This window comes from Kogia breviceps, chromosome 14 (genome assembly GCF_026419965.1).
Source record: "Kogia breviceps isolate mKogBre1 chromosome 14, mKogBre1 haplotype 1, whole genome shotgun sequence".
NCBI classification, from domain to species: domain Eukaryota; kingdom Metazoa; phylum Chordata; class Mammalia; order Artiodactyla; family Physeteridae; genus Kogia; species Kogia breviceps.
The window spans coordinates 76,894,734-76,914,697 of NC_081323.1; the positions used below are offsets into that span (position 1 = coordinate 76,894,734).

The window sequence follows — 19,964 nt, forward strand, 5'->3', positions numbered from 1 at the left end:
ATACAGGCATACCTCACTTGACTGCGCTTCGCTTCATTGTGCTTCACAGATATTGTGTTTTTCACAGATTGAAGGTTTGTGGCAACCGTGTGTCAAGCAAGTCTTAACTGGCACTATTTTTCCAACAGCATTTGCTCACTTCGTGTTTCTTTGTCACGTTTTGGTACTTCTGGCACTATTTCCTACTTTTTCATTACGGTTATATTTGTTATGGTGTCTGTGATCAGTAATCTTTGTTACTACTACAACTAGCCGAAAGCTCAGATGACAGTTAGCATTTTTTAACAATAAAGTATTTCTTAAGGTATGCGCTTTTTTGAGACATAATGCTACGCACACTTAATAGACTAGAGTAGAGTGTAAGCATAACTTTTATATGCACTGAGAAGCCAAAATTGCAGTGGTCTGGAACTGAGCCTGCGGTATCTCTGAGGTCTGCCTACAGGCAGATAAACAGACAGTTTCAGCACATGGAGATAAGTGCTGGGGAAGGAGCATGCACACGGTCAGGAGAGACCCTGGGAAGGATCTTTATTACTCAACAAATAAGAAGTGGTCCTAAAGAGCTAGCTCTCCACGGGTTAGTAATGCCTGGCACACCAACAGAGTTTTAAAAAATCTGTTAAATAATTCTGTGGTTCTAAAAACACTCAATTAGTCATTTAACTGAAGCTGGAAAAGTATATACTAATCACTTTTTTTTGACTTACATTGCACAAAAACATTAATAAGAGTTGTATAACTGTGAAGTCATGGGTGACATTTAACATGTTTTCCAGGTTTTTAAAAAAATAAAATCTATGGTAATATCAGAGAGGAACAATTTATATTTTATCTTTAAAATTTGCTATAATTTTATATAGGTCATTAATGTAGCAGTGGATAATTTATCCAGTGGAAGTCTCTAGATCCTGATGGCCTAAATAGCCAAGTACATAGAGTAGTATTCATTTCAGGTGGATGACTTTCAGGGTCAAAACTTTCTTTCTATTTGTGAAAGTGTCTTTTACATGAAACTGGATGTGTATTAAGGTCAGCCCTGAGTAGATTGTGGCTTGAATAATAGTGAATGATACTGACACACTGCAGCTCAGAAAATGAGAAATGGTTTTAAAGATCTGGTTATCCACAAGTTAATAGGGTTTTATCTACCCTTTGACCTTCGATTCATGTTATCAGATCGGCTGAAGGATATAGCAAGAGACATCTCTTCCAAATACAGACACACCCTACCGACCATCTCCCTGTCAGTTGTTGGTTTACACCTTTTTGTTTTTAATACCCCAACACATACAGCATAGAAGTCTTTCAGTACAGTGTTTTAAATTAATATTTACGAGGACAAAATTTCTACTTATTTTCCAAAACTGAATACAGCATTTAAAGCAAAACGATATGGAAGAAAAATCTCGAATGGCGTTCCAAATACAATTGGTAGATCATCAGAGTCAGGTGTAGACGATTTGAAAAGCTCACCATGTCCGCTGAGGGGGCTTTGCTTCTTGGTGGTGCCGGCATGGAGAGAGGCCACTTGCCTTTACAGAGCAGTTGCCATTAACCTTGTTTGTTTTCAGAGGTTAAATCAGGAAGTAGTGTTTTATACATTTTGTAGGCTAACATAATAGTTGTTACATTTGTGAGCATCTTACCCTATTTTAGTTTCATTTTAAGAAAGTCTTTGGAGGCTTTGAGTTGATGTGTAACACATTTTAATTTTTCCCATTTAAAATAATGGGAAATATGCTTCACTTAGCATTTTTATGCATGCTGTTAGATTTCAGGAACAGATTACTACTCTTAGCTGGGAGGTGCTTGTGTTACTGTAGTTTCATTATTTTAAATTATTTAGTGATTATTGATGGCTCTTGAAATGTTTTGGGTGTGTGTTTCCTATAGTCATTTTTTTCTGGATGTCTTTCTGCTGCCCACTGTATTTTAAATTGCATTTTTCAGATTTATTCAGGGATGCATGACTTATATTCTCTTTTGTTATCTTTATAGTTCTTGTTTAGGCATAAGTTTGAGTTTTGGGTAACATAGCTGTAGTCATACTATATGTATAACTTTGTCTCCTTTGCAACATAAGTGTTTTTCCATGCTGTGATATAATCTTGCTCTACTATTCACTGATAATGATGGATTGCCTTCCTCTAATACTTAGCAGTCTTCCTTTGTCTTCTTATTTTTATTATGATTCCCTCTTATGTGTGCATAAAATTTAATATACTCAATCATAAACAAATGTTTAAAAGATCTAAACTACACAAACTGCATTCATTCATTCATTCATTCATTCAGCAAGTATATATATTGCTAAATATTTGGTAAGGACTCTTCTAGCCACTGCGAATCAGTAAATAAGGCCCATGAGGCTCCTGTTCTCTGGTAGGAGAGACAGAAAACAAATAGATAAATAAAAATTTACCATTTATAGGCCACCGAACATAATGTGGTAAGACCAACAAAAGTTTAAATAAACAGAGCCCAATCACTTGATAATTCAGAAGAGTAAGTTGTCATTTTCATTAGGTAAAAGGAAATCAAAACTACAAGTACAGATATTTGTAAAATGGTGGAAGTCAGAATACTGCATAACAATATCTAGAATTGAACCAAAGGGGAATTGTATCGCTTGGGATTCAGATTAACTGCATGTAGAGACTCCCAGATACTGAGTGGGATAATCACGTCAGAAATGTTTTTCCTTCTGATGTCACAGAAGCCCAGATAAAGGTGAACCAATGACTGATACGGCGGCTGTGAGATAGTAGAAAATACATGTATTGGTGGTTTCTGTTCCCAGTTCCTGGCACAGATCTCCTAAAACTTTTGTAATTTCCAAAGTTAAGAGTGTCTTTTGTTCTAATATTGTTTTTGACTCTGGTTCCTGACACGGAGTTCCTAAATCCCTTGGAATTTCCTGGGTGTCCTTTGTTCTAATGAGGTGACTCTTGGTGGCCTTGTGGATGGGAACTGGTCACTAGAAAGACCAAGCCAAGCTCAGAAGCTTGGAACTTTCACCGTATACCCATATCCTGCAGGAAGGGGAGAGGGGCTGGAAATTGAATTAATGATCAATCATGCCTGCATGATGAAGCCTCCATGAAAATCCCAGAGGCACAGGGTTCAGGGAGCTTCCGGGTTACTGAAAACACGGAGGTGCTGGGAGAGTGATGCCTGGAGAGAGCATGGAAGCTCCTCTCCCCTTCCCACATACCTTGCCTGCTCTGCTATTCCATCTCTGTGGTCATCTGTATTCTTTATCATATCCTTTTATGATAAACTGGTATATAGTAAGTAAACTATTTTCCTTAGTTCTGTGAGCTGTTCTAGAAAATTAATTGCTCCTGAGGAGGTCGTGGGACTCGCCCATCAGAAGCACAGGTAACCACCTGAATTTGCAATTAGCATCTGAAGTGGGGGTGGGGCAGTCTGGAGGGACTGAGCCCTTAACCTTAGGGATCTGATGTTATCTCCAGGTAGGTAGTGTCAGAATTGAGTTGAATTGGAGAATACTCAGCTGGTGTCACATTCTTGCTTGGTGTGGGGAAAAAACCCATACCTCTGGTGTCAGAAGTGTTGTGAATATGGTAGTAGTGGGTAAGTAAAGGAGAAACACAGGAGAGAGTGTGAGTTTTTCCTTTTCAGTATTTTCACAGTGTCATCAGAGACCCAGGTTCCTATCTGACATTCAACATATGACTTTTATTCTGAAGTTTACTTCATGGTCCAGAATACTTGCTAGAGCTCCAGCCATCATGTTGGTATTCAGCCTTCATTTTGAACAGGCAGTACAAGGATAGGTATTAGAAGAGCACATCTTTTTCCTTCTAAGATAATTTGTATAACTCTTCCTTTTACATCTTTTTGGCCAGAACTTAGTCCCTTAGCCACATCTTGCGGAGGGAGGCTGAGAAATGTAATCTTTTAGCTGAGTATATTGTTGTCCCCAAATCGTTCACACATTCTGCTTATAAGGAAGAAGGGGTGGATGGGTATTGGTAGGCGACTAGCAATCTATATCAATGAACTAAGCATTAAGTTCAAATGTTAAACAAGTAACAATAAAATAAGCCTATTAGGAAGAAGGAAATAATCAAGATAAAAGAAGAAACCAATTAATTGGGATTAAAAACCCCCTAAATATAGGATGTATGGAAGGTTATTGGCACCCATCATCAAAGTAATCTCAGTGGTCTGGTGAAGATGGAAGGCTTCAATTTTCTAGAATAATGGTTTTGTCAGTGTCTCAGGATTCTTGAGTTGTTGTGGTGTATGTGTTATCCTCACTCAGCACAGTGTTTTTAATAAGATTAAAAAAAATTATTCCTGGACAGTGACTTGGAACTGAGGTGCTTAGCAAGGCTTATTTGCGAGGTAGGTATATTTGTGCTAGTGTGCACACATCATGGATTTTCTTCTGGTAAAGGGCTAGGGGTGGGGAACACACCCAGGTGGTATGAACAGACATTTTCAAAAATGACCATCACTTTCAATTTGTTTTTAGTGATATTTGCTTTGACATTTCAAATAGCATTGAAGGAAAATTTTCATGTTTATCGAAAGTGGTTTGGGGTTACATGTGATTGAGATCTGCGGCCACAAATCAAGGAAGTCATCAGCACCCCCCCCCCCCCCGTCACTGACAGACCAGTGGGCATTTTCTTATGCCACCTCATAGATGTCCTCCTCCTCCTTCCTCTTTAATATCTTCCAAGTGGACTCATTCAAGACCATTCATCTCAAAGCTTATTTTAAAATTTTAGCTTGCGTATTGCTATTTTGGACATTAGAATTGAACCTTTTTATGAGAATCATTGTGTTTGATTTCTGAAAAGAGTGTGGAGAAAAGGGGTGTTAAAAAGAATGGTCGGAAGCTAATTTGTTTTGCTTATTGAAAGCAGAAAGAAGGAAGCACTTTCTCACATTGACATTTGAAGACCCTTTTTCGTGTATTTGGGAAATGAAGATAGTGGAAACCGTGAGTCCTGTTTGACTTACGGCAATGTGAAGATAGCTTGCTCGTTTGACGTGGCCCAGAAGAAGCTAGTCTGTGTGGCAGAAACTCATTGTCCACTTCACAGGAATCAAAAAGTTATGCCATTAGTGCCTTCATAGTCTGAGATTCTGGATTGAAATCAGTACCATTCATATGTAGCCATTTGCACCTCCCCTTCGTCCAGCCACACAGTGGGGGGAAAAGGTGTTTTGCCTGTGACAAGTTAGAAAATGTTAAAAATCATGTACATAGAATTTGAGCAACCCTTGGAGTTTCATAACTTTATCTCTTCTAGTTTTCGAGTCTTTCTGATGACATGTCTTCTAGCTTTGGAGTTTGTGAAACAAACAAAAAACCCCGAAATCAAAAAACCCTTCTCTGCCTGTATTAAAAAACTCGAAGGGGGGGTATGTCAGTCATCTTCCTCCTAACTCATGAACTGTATGCATCTCAAGATGTCGGGAGACCCTGTCCTTCCTGGTCCAGTGATTGAAGGAAGCTTCCATTTTATATTACCGTAAAGAACGTTTCTATTTTTTTTTTCCTGTTTCTGTTTCATGATAGAAAATTATCACCTTTTGACTATATGTACTTTGAAGATATCTGGTAGACACTGAAGACACTGGAGAATCCTTCAGTTGTAGGTCTATTTGTATATTTATAACCAATTACAATTCAAGTGCATCTTCCCCAGGGGAAAGGCGGTGATTAGTTTTTACGTTCCTGATGGCCAGTTTCTGGGAGTGGTAGGATGTAGAGACTGAGGACGAGGATAGGAGAAAGGATGGAGACCATTTAATTTCCAGAATTTACTCCTCATAACCCGTAAGAGGGAAACAGGGTACACAAACCACATCCTGTCTTTTTAGATGGTTCCATTTAGTGGAGCTGCTTTTTGAACACAGAGGTTTCTTTACCAAAAGTAAAGATTATATCCTAAAAAAAAAAAAATCCATGCAGTAGGAAAAGGCATGTTTGAAGAGTTTAGCACTTAAAGGAAAATTTAGATTGAAATTGGGAATTACAGTGAATCAGTGAAATCCCTTCTAAATACTATGTTCATTAAATAGGAGGACAAAGGAAATTGTACTGAATACAGAGAACATTAATAACATTTTACAAATCTTTAATTAGTATTGGGTACTATTCTGTTAATGTCTACCTCTCCGTTCCTTGCCTGTAGTAACATTTCAGACTCCCCTACAGCAACCACATGATAATTGCAGAGTTGTTTGTGTTTGTGCATAGCAAATGAAGCATTTGTTTTTTCTTTCCTGTCTGACCCATGACTAAATTGTTGACTTCTAGGTTTCACTGTAGTTCAAGAAATCAGAGAATTTGATGCTTAAAATTAAAAGCCTGGGGATAATTTTTATTTAATCTATTTAGTTTATTATAGTTTAAAATGTTCTCCTTAACACATAGAGTTAGCTACCTGTAGTGCCACCCAAGGTAACTTTACACCGGACCTCACCAGAATATGGCACAGTTAGAATTTCCTGTCTCCTGGTAGGTTCTAAGGTGCATTTTTATGGCCTGTGTTTGTTTTGTCTTTTTAATGATTACTCATGACTATACTCCAAAAACCTCCACTGCTCTACCTTTTATTTTCTATCCTTTTTTGTCTCTCATTAATACCTAGATCTCTTTTTTCTAACATTTCCAAGAGTAGTGATTCAAAAAATCCCTCTCCATTCTCATTTAAATGTTCACAGCAAAGGAAAATATATACAGGAATAAATCTACAAGTGGTAGGATTTTACAAACAAGGAACCAGTGATCGACTTACATACATTATGAAATGATCACCACAGTAAGTTTAGTGAACATCCGTTGTCTCATCGTATAGATACAAAATTAAAGAAATAGAAGAAAAAATATTTTCTCCTTGTGATGAGAACTCTTAGGATTTACTTACTTAACAACTTTCATATGTAACGTAAAGCAGCGTTCATTATGTTTATCCGGTTGTACCTTACATCCCTAGTACTTATAACTGGAAGTTTGTGCTGTTTTGGTTCTTTACTGTTTTTTTCTTTTGAGATGTTTGTGATTTTCATTGACTTCCAAATGCTTTTTATTAAGGACTTAGGATCTCTTTCTTTATGTATACAAATACACACATAAATATATATATGTATGTATCTATATTTTTCCAAGTATAGTATGAGACAGGTATTCTTTTTCTCCTTTATGGATTATTGATTGAGCCAGCATCATTGTTGAATAATTTATCCTTTACCCCATGATTTGTAATGACTGCCTGTTGTAATCAAGTTTTCCTGTATTCATGGATGTTTCTGAACTTTCAACTCTGTTACATTGATTAATTTTTGTCTTGCCCCATTACCATACTGAGTTACTATAGCTTTGTGATAAGAGTGATATTTAGTACAAAAGACCCCTCCTTCTTCAGAATTGTCTTGCTTATTCTTAGCCCCTTAGTACATTTTTTCATATTTATTTTGGGATCATTTTTTCAGTTTTCTCTCCCACACAGACACACACACACACAAATACACACACACACACAGAGATAACTTTGAGATATTGATTGGAATTGCACTGAATTTACAGTTTAATTTGGGAAAATTGCCTTCTTTATGAAGTCATGTCTTTGTTTGAAAGTTGCTTGTTCTGTCACTTTAATTTTTTTGACTGAAATTTATCTTCTAATTGTAGATTCTGTTGGCTGTCTTTGTGAAATGTTACATTTCCACACATCTCTTGGAATTGTTTGCAGGCTCTTCTTGAGTAGGTGGTTGTTTTTGCTCACATGTGCACTCTTAACAGGCGGCTAGGTCCAATTCCTGGTCACGAGGCTGTTTCATTGTATATTTTTAGACAGGTTTATTTGATTTTCATTTTCCATTTCATCTGTGTGTCACTGCAGTGGGGATGGCTCAAGAGATGAGCTAAGGTACCCCTTTGACTGTACATTCATTAATGTATGGGTTGGTAAATTATGCAAATCAGATACAGATTTGGAATTAAAGGCTTAATTTTTGGCATTTTTGTGTCTGTATAGCAAGTACCGAACATCCTTCTTCTTCCAGGCTCTTCTTGCTGTCATTCCAGATTCACTTTCTTATGAGTCAGACATGAGGTAAAGTGCTGTACACTCAGGCACATCTTGTCACTAACAAGCTTTCCAGGGAGGAAACTTTATAGGCTTACTTCAAGAACTGAGTCACCTTCTAATGAGTCTGGTTTTGCTCTTTGTTTTTTTGTGTGTGGGGTTTTTTTTTTTTCCTTGCAGAGCCAAGCTTAGGCACAAGGAAGTTGTTAACAGTGGCTTAATGACAGCCTGAACATCCCTTGACTACAAGGCATATGCATTTGGACAGTTGATTACCCAGGAAGGGAGCCTTTACTCTTTAATATTTGGGACTTGAACTTGTGAATTGTTACAAGTAATATTTCTGGAGAAATAGATCTATCGGATTTATTGATTTTAGAGTTGTGTGGTTTCTGGCTGCCCCGTTATCCCTTTCAGATTTACTTTGTCTCAGTGGTTTTGTAAGATGTGTTCTGGGTGTATCAGGATGTCCTTCTCATAACATCTTCTGCACACTTTGCGTCCCGGTGTTTCTGTCTGTTTTTGTCTGCTGCAGGATGATGGAGAGATTGTTGCCTGAGGGAACTTTGCCAGAGATTTTACTTTTTTGTCAATATCCTTGGACTTCCAAGTCAATGTGCTGCTTACGTGACTGCCATCTGTGTTTGCACCCTGGGGTAGGCTGTAACATAATCTTCTGCTGATTTGTATGACATCATTCCTCTGACTATTACTTATTCTTTTTTTTTTTTTTTTTTTTTTTTTTTTTTTTTTTTGTGGTACGCGGGCCTCTCACCGCCGCGGCCTCTCCCGTTGCGGAGCACAGGCTCCGGACGCGCAAGCTCAGCGGCCATGGCTCACGGGCCCAGCCGCTCCGCGGCACGCGGGATCCTCCCGGACCGGTGCACGAACCCGTGCCCCCTGCATCGGCAGGCGGACCCCCAACCACTGCGCCACCAGGGAAGCCCTACTTATTTTTATGTAGATAGGCTACCTCTCTCATTCATCTTGTGTTGGTGGCCTTAGACTTCTCAGTTTAGATCTCCTACATGCAAAGTAGAGAAACCGGTCCTATGATTTTGTAGTCAAGCCTTTCTTCCTCTAGAAATCTTACCATTTATTTATTCTCTTTTATTTATTTTGGTTTCATCTTTGGCTCTTTACATTGTCTCCCTTATTAATCGTCTTTTCTTTTTTTTTTCTTTGTTCTCATTTCTTTCCTTTTCCTTGCATTTCCATATTTTAAATCTCTGTGTTCATGGCTGTCAGGGTACACTGGTCATTTTTACACTGTGAAAGCTGTCCTGTTCAAAATGCCAGTAGAACCTTACCTCTTCCATTCTCTCCCAACCTCCAGAGGATGGAGAAACACCGCTCCATACTACTCCTTTGCTTTTCTGACGTGTAAATACTGCTGCCTTTTTTTTAATCCTGTAGTGGGGATTTTTTTTTCCTGCTATTGAGTGTTTACTTACAGTTTGTCTTTATACAGCTGCCAGTGCTCTTAGCCTCTGTTGTGTTTGCATTTTGCACTTCTCAGCTTCCTCTTCTAATGGTTTTTCAATAGATGAACTTATAGTAGCCCTTTAACCGTACGTCGATTATATAGTAGGCCCTCCATATCCACCGGTTCCACATCCACAGATTCAACCAACCACGGATCAAAAATATTCGGAAAAAAAAAATTCCAGAGAGCTTCAAAAGGAAAACTTAAATCTGCCTTGGAAAGCAACTGTTTACATAGCATTTATAGTTGTATGTACAAGTACAAATAATTATTTGTAACAAATACAAATAATAGTTGTATTTACAACTATTTACATAATATATACATTATATTTGGTGTTATAAGTAATCTAGAGATGATTTAAAATATACAGGAGAATGTGCGTAGGTTATGTGCAGCAAATACTGTGTCTTTTTGTATAAGAGACTTGAGCATGTGAAGATTTTGGTATCTTTGGTTGTCCTGGAACCAATCTCCTGCGGATACCGAGTGCTGACAGTATGCATTATAACATGTGGCCGTGTGTGTGTGTGTGTGTGTGTGTGTGTGCGCGCGGATACCGAGTGCTGACAGCATGCATTATAACATGTGGCCGTGTGTGTGTGTGTGTGTGTGTGTGTGTATACACATGTATATATAAAATTTTAAAAAATATGTGTGATCTCACCCTCCTCCTACTCCTTCACACAAGCAACATCTTCTTGGGTATTAACCATGTTACCAGGAGGATGTCAAGCCCTTCTTTTCTTTTTGCTATCGTGGGTAACATAGAGGTCCATGACTCTTCAAACTCTGGCCACACTCTGTCTCATATTCAAGTTGATTTGCATCGTCTTCTGAGGTTCTGCTGAACCTAAGACAAATCTTTTTCTACTTCCTTTACCAGATTTCTGGTCTTTGAGCAGGAGAATTTTGTTTAAGGCATCTGTTTAAGGATAGTTGAGATCAGGCGTATCAAGAAACTATTAAACTGATCCATTCTTATCTCAAGAGTCAGTACTATTAAAAAATGTGTGTGTGTGTGTGTGTGTGTGTGCGCACGTGTGCGTGCGTACAGGTTTTCTGACCCCGCAACTTTTCTTGTATTTCCTTCCCAGCCTTTTGTGTTTCCTTTGTGTATATGTATTTATGTCATTAATACTATGGTATGTGTACTGTTTTGTTTTTAGCTTTTTAAAAATTCAATGCTATTACATAAAAATTACCCCTCATTATTAAACATTCTTCTAAAACAATTATTCTCAGTGGGAGCAAGGGTATAGAAAAAAAAAAAAACAGGTCTCCCACCCCTTCCTTCTCCTTTCTGAGAATCACATCTGCATTGAGCTCTCTTATTGTTAAGAGTGTGTTTCTCCATCATGTTGGAATTCATAACTGCTGTTCTGAAATAATCATCTTTAGTGTTAGTTAAATAGCTGTGTCATAAATCATCTAGCTATTTCTTGGGATTGAACATATAGCTATTTCTTGGGATTGATATATTTATAACATCTCATTATTATAAATAAAGCTGGAATGAACATTCTTATTCATCAGTATTTGTCCACAAATTTTATCATTTCCAAAGGCTTAAAATCTTTAGAAACGCAATTATTGGATCAACATATTTGGATACTTTTCAGATTCTTTAATCATGTTGCCATGTACTTCCCAAAATGTTTGTAGTGAATTATGCTTTTACCATCAGTGAATGAGTGTCTGTCTTGCTGTACTCTAGGCAGTATTGAATATTGCTATTTTACAATATCTTTGCCAATCTGATAAGCCAAAATGGTACCTCATTACTGCTTCAATTTGCATTTCTTTGATTACTAGTAACTCAGAACCATATTTTAGGAGACCATTTTTTCTTGTTTTGACACAGCCTCAACTCGAGTTAGTCTTGAATTGCAACTGTCAAGGTAAATTGTTGAAATTAGGAGCTGTAGTCCTCGGATGTAATAACCTCATCCAGAATATGTAACACTGAAAGCTGCCTAATTAGAAGTGACAGAATGCTAACACATAACTGCATATTTTTAAACTTTTTTATTATGGATTTTTAAAACATTTAAGAGAAGAGAGAATAATGGAGGGAATTCCTGTGTAAGCATGATCTTAGCTTTGACAGTTATCAGCATTCTACATTTCATGTTTCATCTGTCTTCCCAATTTTTTTGGGGTGGGGAAGCATTGGACTATTTCAAATCAGATAAATAGTATCATTTTATCCACAAATACTTGTGTATTTAACACATAAGGACATATTAAAAATGGAATGCCTCCTCCCAGCACTTTGTGTATATTTTTAAATTTTTTAATAGGATTTTTATATTGAAGTATAGTTGATTTACAATATTTTTTAGTTTTACAGCAGAGTCATTCAGTATTTTTGTAGATTATACTCCGTTATAAGTTATTATAAGATAATGGCTATAATTCTTTGTGCTATACAGTATATCCTTGTTGCTTATCTATTTTATATGTAGTAGTTTATATCTTTTAATCCCATACTCCTAATTTATCCGACCCCCTCCCCTTTCCCCTTTAGTAACCATAAGTTTGTTTTCTATGTCTGTGAGTCTGCTTCTGTTTTGTAAATAAATTGATTTGTATTACATTTTTTGATTCCACATGTAAGTGATATCATATATTTGTCTTTCTTTGTCTGACTTATTTCACTTAGTATGATAATCTCTAGGTCCATCCATGTAGCTGCAAATGGCAGTATTTCATTCTTTTTTATGGCTGAGTAATATTCCATTTTATGGATGCCATCCATCCAATAAGATGGATACCACATCTTCTTTATCCATTCATCTATTGATGGACATTTAGGATGCTTCCATGTCTTGGCTATTGTGAATACTGCTACTATGCACATTGGTGTGCATGTATCTTTTCAAATTAGAGTTTTCCTCTTTCCCAGATACATGCCCAGGAGTGGGATTGCTGGATCATATGGTAACTCAAGTTTTAGTTTTTAAAGGAAACTCCATACTGTTCTCCACAGTGGCTGCACCAATTTACATTCCCATCAACAGTGTGGAAGGGTTCCCTTTTCTCCACACTCTCTCTAGCATTTAATATTTGTAGACTTTCTGATGATGGCCATTCTGACCAGCGTGAGGTGATACCTCATTGTAGTTTTGATTTTCATTTTGGTTTGTTTATGGTTTCTTTTGCTGTGCAAAAGCTTATAAGTTATTTTTTTTTAAAGCCCCTCATTTTCTCTCTTCCTCCTTATGTTGTTAATTTCACAGATTACATTTTATACATTGCATGCCCATTAACATAGATTTATAGTTATTGTTTTAGGTATATGTGTTTTAAATCACATAAGAACAAAAAAAGGAATTAGAAACCAAAAATAGAATAATACTGGCTTTCATATTTACCTATTTAGTTATCTTTATCACAGTTCTTTACTCATGGTTTCAGGTTGCTGTCTGGTGTCCTTTCATGTCATCCTGAAGCATTCCCTCTAGCGTTTCTTCTGTGGCAGTTCTGCTAATGATGAACTACCCGAGCTTTTGTTTATCTGGAAATGACTTTATTTATTTATTGCTGCATTGGGTCTTTGTTGCTGCGTGTGGGCTTTCTCTAGTTGCGGTGAGTGGGGGCTACTCTTGGTTGCGGTGCACGGGCTTCGCATTGCGGTGGCTTCTCTTGTTGGTGGAGCGTGGGCTTCAGTAGTTGTAGCACGTGGGCTCAGTAGTTGTGGCTCACGGGCTCTAGGGCGCAGGTAGTAGTTGTGGCACATGGGCTTAGTTGCTTCACGGCATGTGGGATCTTCCCCAACCAGGGCTCGAACCCGTGTCCCCTGCATTGGCAGGTGGATTCTTAACCACTGCGCCACCAGGGAAGCCCCTCTCCTTTATTTTTGAAGTATAGTTTTACCAGATGTAGAATTCTTGGTTGATAGTTTTTTTCTTTCAGCAATTTAAATATGTCACCCCACTGTCTCCTGACTGTTATGGTTGATGGTGAGAAATAGGCTCTGATCTTATCAAGGATCCCTGTACATGACAAGTCACTTCTCTTTTGCTGCTTTCAAGATTCTCTTTGTCTTTTGACAGTTTGATTATAATATATCTCAGTGTGCATCTCTTTGAGTTTATCCTACTTGAAGTTCTTTGAGCTTCTTCAATGTATAGGCTCATGTTTTTCATCAAATTTTGGAAGTTTTGGCCATTTTGTTTTCAAATATTTTTTGCCATTTTCTCTCTCTCCTTCTGAGATTTTCATAATGCACATGTTGAACATTTCATGGTGTTCTACAGGTCTTTAAAGAGAAATGTAAATAATAAACCTACAACCCTTCTCTTACTTCTCTTCCTCAGAAGTAAGCACTATTAATGGCTTTGATATGTTTCCTTCTATGATTTCTTTTCCTGTTGGGTTGGATTTTCTTCACTGAGTCTTTATAACATTGTTTTTGCCCTCTTTCTTTGATCTACATTTTCAGTTATTCATTACAGTTTAATTTGGTTGGTTACTTAGTTAATTTATTTTGGAAGTAATTCTATAGTAGTTTTCCTGCTTGTCTTCTTTGATGATAAAGAATACTTCATTTGGCTGCATCATGAATTATATCTTTGAATTTATTTTCTAATTCTTTGCTTATTTGACAAATCAGATTGACACATTTTGTTTTGTCTCCTATGAACAGTAAAAAATTTAGTTAATTAAAGCCATTTTAAGAATAAGTATGTTTTCTAAGGACTTTGAAAGATTCATTGCCCAATTTCTAGTAGAGGCAATACATATTCCTTTGCTTTTAGAAACAATGGTCGTCAGTGAGGGATTGTTTCAATTTTAACGTTTTTTTGTTTGTTTTAAAGAGTTGAGAATTTTTTGACAAGCATGTTATGACTTGGTCAGCATTCAAGTTGTTTGTTTTTTAATTGAGATATAGTTGCTTTACAGTGTTGTGTTAGTTTCTGCTGTACAGCAAAGTGAATCAGCCATATGTATACATATATCCCCTCCTTTTTGGATTTCCTTCCCTTTGGGGAGCCAGGCAGGAGTGGTGGAGTCTTACCTTGCTGGTTTCCTGGTTCCTCTCCTCTTTTGGTATTAACCATTGTTGCTAATTTCTTTTCTGACTTGGTTTTGTTCGTTTACTAGAATAAAATGTAGATTATACAACAGTCGGTACTTTGGTTGCTTGTTCACTGCTGTGTCTCTGGCATCTAGTATTATACCTGGTGTACAGTGGGGACCTGGTGACTGTTGGTTGAATTGATATCTGTGTGAACAAATGAATGAATCTGTGTAACTGCTTCTGGTGGTGGTGATGATGGTAGCTGAAATTTATTCATAGTTTTCTATCTGCCAGGCTGTGTTCTAAGTTCTTTATTTGTTTTAGTTCTTTTAATTTTATAGCAGTACTATGAGATATAGATATTATTACTCTTCCTATTTTACAGAGGCACAGAGAGCATGCCTAAGCTCACACAGCTGACTCCAGAGCCCAGTAGCTTAATTGCTACTGTGTACTCTTTTCCTCATCTTATACTTTTTTCCTCTTTTCTCTCCTCCTTCCTAACTACTCAGACCTTTTCTACTTTGTACTTAATACTTTTTTCCCTCACTTCCCTTTGATAAGCATTTAACATTTACCTTTGGAATTTTGACCTCAATTTTCACTCCGTGTATTGGGTTGGCCAAAAAGTTCGTTCAGGTTCTTCCATACCACCCTGAAAGAACTTTTTGGCCAACCCAATATTTTCAGTCCGTGTATTGCTTCCCTCTAAGAAACAAACGTAAGTTAAAACCCAAATTTAAGCTCTATCACAAAGATCTGGTCTGAATTCTAGAGGTTAACATCTAGGTTTCTTGCTGCACATTGATTGTGATGTTACTTTCAGGTTCACCACTCCCTCCCATTTTATTGTGTTTGTTACTACCACTGGGGGAAAAAAGTCCTAGACTCTCAAATTAAACAGAAAATACATGAAATTATAACATGCCAGCTACTTGACACTTTTTTACAAATCTCATTGTGACATTTTACAAATCACATTGTAGCCTGAACAGAAAGTAGCTAAACTTTTTGCCTGAATTGGATACTTTCATCTTCATTTTTGTGTTCCGTAGTATTACACAAACCCTGTCCCTGCTAGATAATATGCCACATTCAGAAAATCCTGCAGTAATAACTGACCAGAACCTATCCAAATTAAAATTACTAACTAAATCCCCAAACTGGGAAAAAAAATAGGTTTTATTCAAATTAAATTACTATAATACAATCCAGTTTGTACTCCAATTTTTTCTTTTTTTTTTAATCTAAAAGAAGGATAAAATAAAGTGTTAAGTATGTCCTTTGCAAAGGAAATTCCAGCTCTCACCTCTCAGGCAACATCTGTACTCAGTTTTTGTTTTAATTTGATCTAACTGGAGTATAATACAACTTTCTTCTATAGACTTTAGGAACTGCTTTAACTAATTTTAAGCAGACTTTAAAGTCTCCAAAACCATCCCATCGAGCAGGCTCCCTACAGACACAGTGAAACGCAGAATGTGAATTTGATAATTTGAAGTGAAATCTAATGACATTTCTTTTTTAGTAACCCCATAGTGCTTTTCTTTGTCCTTAACAATCTGAACATTAGTAGGCTATAGATAAAAGGTAAATGTACTAAAATTAGTTATATCTGTTGATCAAAAGATATGAAGAAGTCAGAAAGGAAAGCCATAAAGTGGATGAAAATATTTCTAATACAATTATAACAGCATTCTTACAGCCAGAATCCATAAAGAATTTGAAAAACCCAGTAGTAAAAAGATAGCTATCCCAATAAAGAAATATTCAAAACATTTGAACAAGTACTTCACAAAAGTAGAGATCAAAATGGCCAAAAACATACTCAACTTCATCAGTAAACGGGCAAATACAAAATAGGACAGTGCAGGGATGGCTAAAGTTTAAAAGACTAACAACAAGTGTTGTTGAAGAAGAGAAGCAGCTGGAACTCTGATCCACTGCAGGTGGAAGTATATGGTGAAATGACTTTGGAAACCAATTTAGCAGTATCTGCACATCCTGTGATCCAGCATTTCCACTCTTAGCAACATTCAAGAAACATCCATCGGGAGTCAGGTACAGTAACAGCCATAGCAATGCTATTTCCTAAGAGACCCAAACTGGGGAAAAAAAACCAACCAACCAACAACTTTCACTAATGTAAGTATTTTCATATACTGGAGTACTAAACAGCAGCAAAAATATATGTAAAGCTAAAGTCACCATCAAATTCAGTGAAAGAATTTCAGTGAAAGAAGCCAGACATAGAAGAATACATGTCATAATAGCATTTCATAAAATTCCCTAAAGCAGGAAGAACTAAACTCTAGTGTTACAAGACAGAACAGTATTTTATAATAACTAAAAACCAGAAATAATCCAGATGTCTATCAATTGGGGATCGGTTGAATAAATTATTGTGTATTTATATAATGGAATATTAGATAACAAAGAAAATGAACAAATCTCAACATGAGGCAACATGGATGAACTTTATAAACACTGTTGTATGACAGAAGCAAGATGCAAAAAAGTATATGGTTCTGTGCATATAAATTTCAAACCCAGGCAAAAATCTAAACTTTAATGTTGAAGTCAGGATATTAGATAGCTTTGGGGTAAAGGCAATGGATGGTGACCGGGTGATGTATATTTTCTTTGTGTTAATCCCTTGGGCTGTCCATTCGTGTTTTATGTATGTTTCTCTTTGTATGATTTATTTCACAATTTGAAAAGGTTAAGCAATGAGAGATAGAGTCTGCCCTGGATTCATTCTGCTTGGGTTCATATCCCAGCTTTGCTGCTTTCCAACTGTGTGACTTTGGGAAATTCATTTAGCAGCACTAGGCCTCAATTTCATATCTGTAATGTGAAGCTAATAAACCTATTTTGTAAGATTTATTGCAAAGATGAGACAAATATTGGAATCTTTGCTAAGATGTTAAACACAACAACAGCTGGCACATAGTAAGGGCTGACTCATTGCTAACTCTTGCTATTGTTATTTTTGGTATCATTGCCAGTTTATTTGTTGAAAGGAATTTTAAACTCCCATTGGAATTACATTGTATTTAGAAATCTATCGTGGCTGTCCATGTAGGCTAGTTTTTTATGGTCTCAGAAATATTTACTTTTTTCACTGTCCATATTATTTCATAAATAATCATCAGGTATTTTATAGATGTATTTTAGAGTTGAAGTAGAATTTTCTTTGCCTTGCATTTTGTAATTGTACATATAGTATATATGTACCATACATATGGCATATAATAGCTAATACTTAGTATGACTTACTGCTGCCAACATGGTCCTAAGCGTTATGTAGATGGACACTTTTAATCCTGTGTAAACTCCCGTTTTGCACAGGTAGAAACTGAGACAGAGCTAAAGATGGGTAGTATGTGGTCTGGGATTCAGTCTGGCCTCAGAGTCCACATTTACCCCACTGCTCTATGCTAGGAAAGCTGCTCATTTTTCTATTTTTATTTGGTAACTGGCCAATTTCACTTAATCTGATTTTTAGTTGATTTTCTTAAGTTTCCAAGAAGCCAGCTATATCATTTGTAAGTAATTGTTTTTTGTATACTATCCACTTATTCTTGCTTTTGCCTTATTGCTTTGATTTTAACTTTCAGGGAAGTGTTTATAAAATTAATAGAGTGGGGGCTTCCCTGGTGGGGCAGTGGTTGAGTCTGCCTGCCAATGCAGGGGACATGGGTTTGAGCCCTGGTCTGGGAAGATCCCACATGCCGTGGAGCAACTAGGCCCGTGAGCCACAATTACTGAGCCTGCACGTCTGGAACCTGTGCTCCGCAATAAGAGAGGCTGCGACAGTGAGAGGCCCGCGCACCGCAATGAAGAGTGGCCCCCGCTTGCCACAACTAGAGAAAGCCCTCGCACAGAAACGAAGACTCAGCACAGCCAAAAATTAATAAATAAATAAAATTAAAAAAAATAATAGAGTGGACATTCTGCTGTTATTCTGATTAAATAGAAATGCCTCTATTTTTTACATCTCTAAGAATGACATGGACTATTGACTGGAGAGTGTTTTCTTTATGTTAAGGATTTGTTTTTTAATTTTTGAGTTTACCAAATGGTTTTTCAGTTGTTCATTCTGTTTTGTTTTAAAATCAGGGATGGGCTTTAAATGATATGAAATGTCTTTGTGTGTCTATAAGATGATTGTATAACTTTTCTGTGTTGAGCTATTAACGTGATGAAATGTATTAATGTATAGTCTAATATTGAATCATCTTTGCATTTCTAGAATTTTTAACATAATGCTGAATTTCATTTGCTAAAATTTCTGTAAGATTTTTGCATATATTTTTGCATATACAAGTGAGATTGGCCTGCACTTCTATACCATTTTTGTTAGGTTTTGGCATTGGGTGAATTCTAGCTATGTGAAGGGAATCTGGAAGATTTCTATCTTTTCGTGCCTTATACCCTGCATTTTAAAAATAAGTTTTGAGTACATTTTCTGGTATGGCTGCCTAATACTTTTCATCCCTTGGTTATCTTCAGACATGAGCAAAAGTAGAGAGATTGGCATTCTTTTTAATTGAAGTATAGTTGATGTACAATATTATATGTTTCAGGTGTACAATATAGTGATTCACAAATTTTAAAGATTATACTCCATTTATAGTTATTATAAAATATTGGCTATATTCCCTGTGTTTTACAATATATCCTTGTAGCTTATTTTATACATAATAGTTTATACTTCTTAATCCCCTACCCCTATCTTGCCTCTCCCCCCTCCCCATTAGTAACTACTAATTTGTTCTCTATATCTGAGTCTCTTTTTTGTTATATTCACTAGTTTGTTGTATTTTTTATATTCCACATATAAGTGATATCATACAGTATTTGTCTTTCTCTGTCTGACTTACTTCACTTAGCATAATGCCCTCCAGGTCCAACCATGTTGTTGCAAATGGCAAAATTTCATTCTTTTTTATGGCTGAGTAGTATTCCATTGCATATATATATACCACATCTTTATCCATTCATCTGTTGGTGGACATTTAGGTTGCTTTCATATCTTGGCAATTGTAAATAATGCTGCTGTGAACACTGGGGTGCATGTAGAGAGAGATTGGTGTCATTTTGTTCACATCTTACTTCACTTTGTTTTTCTCTTGAGTATTTTGAGCCTCGCTACTTAAAGCATGGTTTGAGGTTTAGCAGCATGGATACTACCCAGGAACTTGCTCCAGATGGATGTAATCATGTGCACATAACTACAGGTGTCACATCATCTTTGCCGTATTCTATTGGTTATAGGCAAGTCACAGGTTCTGCCCCCACTCTTGTTGTAGGTTTCAAACTATCATTAATCATGTTGTTTTGAGATGTTTGAATAAATCTTTGAACTTTT

General features: G+C 36.7%; 1 protein-coding gene across 5 annotated transcripts in view; it reads left to right on the forward strand.

Moving 5' to 3' along the window:
* LOC131740634 (S-adenosyl-L-methionine-dependent tRNA 4-demethylwyosine synthase TYW1) overlaps nucleotides 1–19,964 on the forward strand; it is a 156,336-nt gene that overhangs the window by 100,457 nt on the left and 35,915 nt on the right. The gene's annotated exons all lie outside the window — the stretch shown is intronic.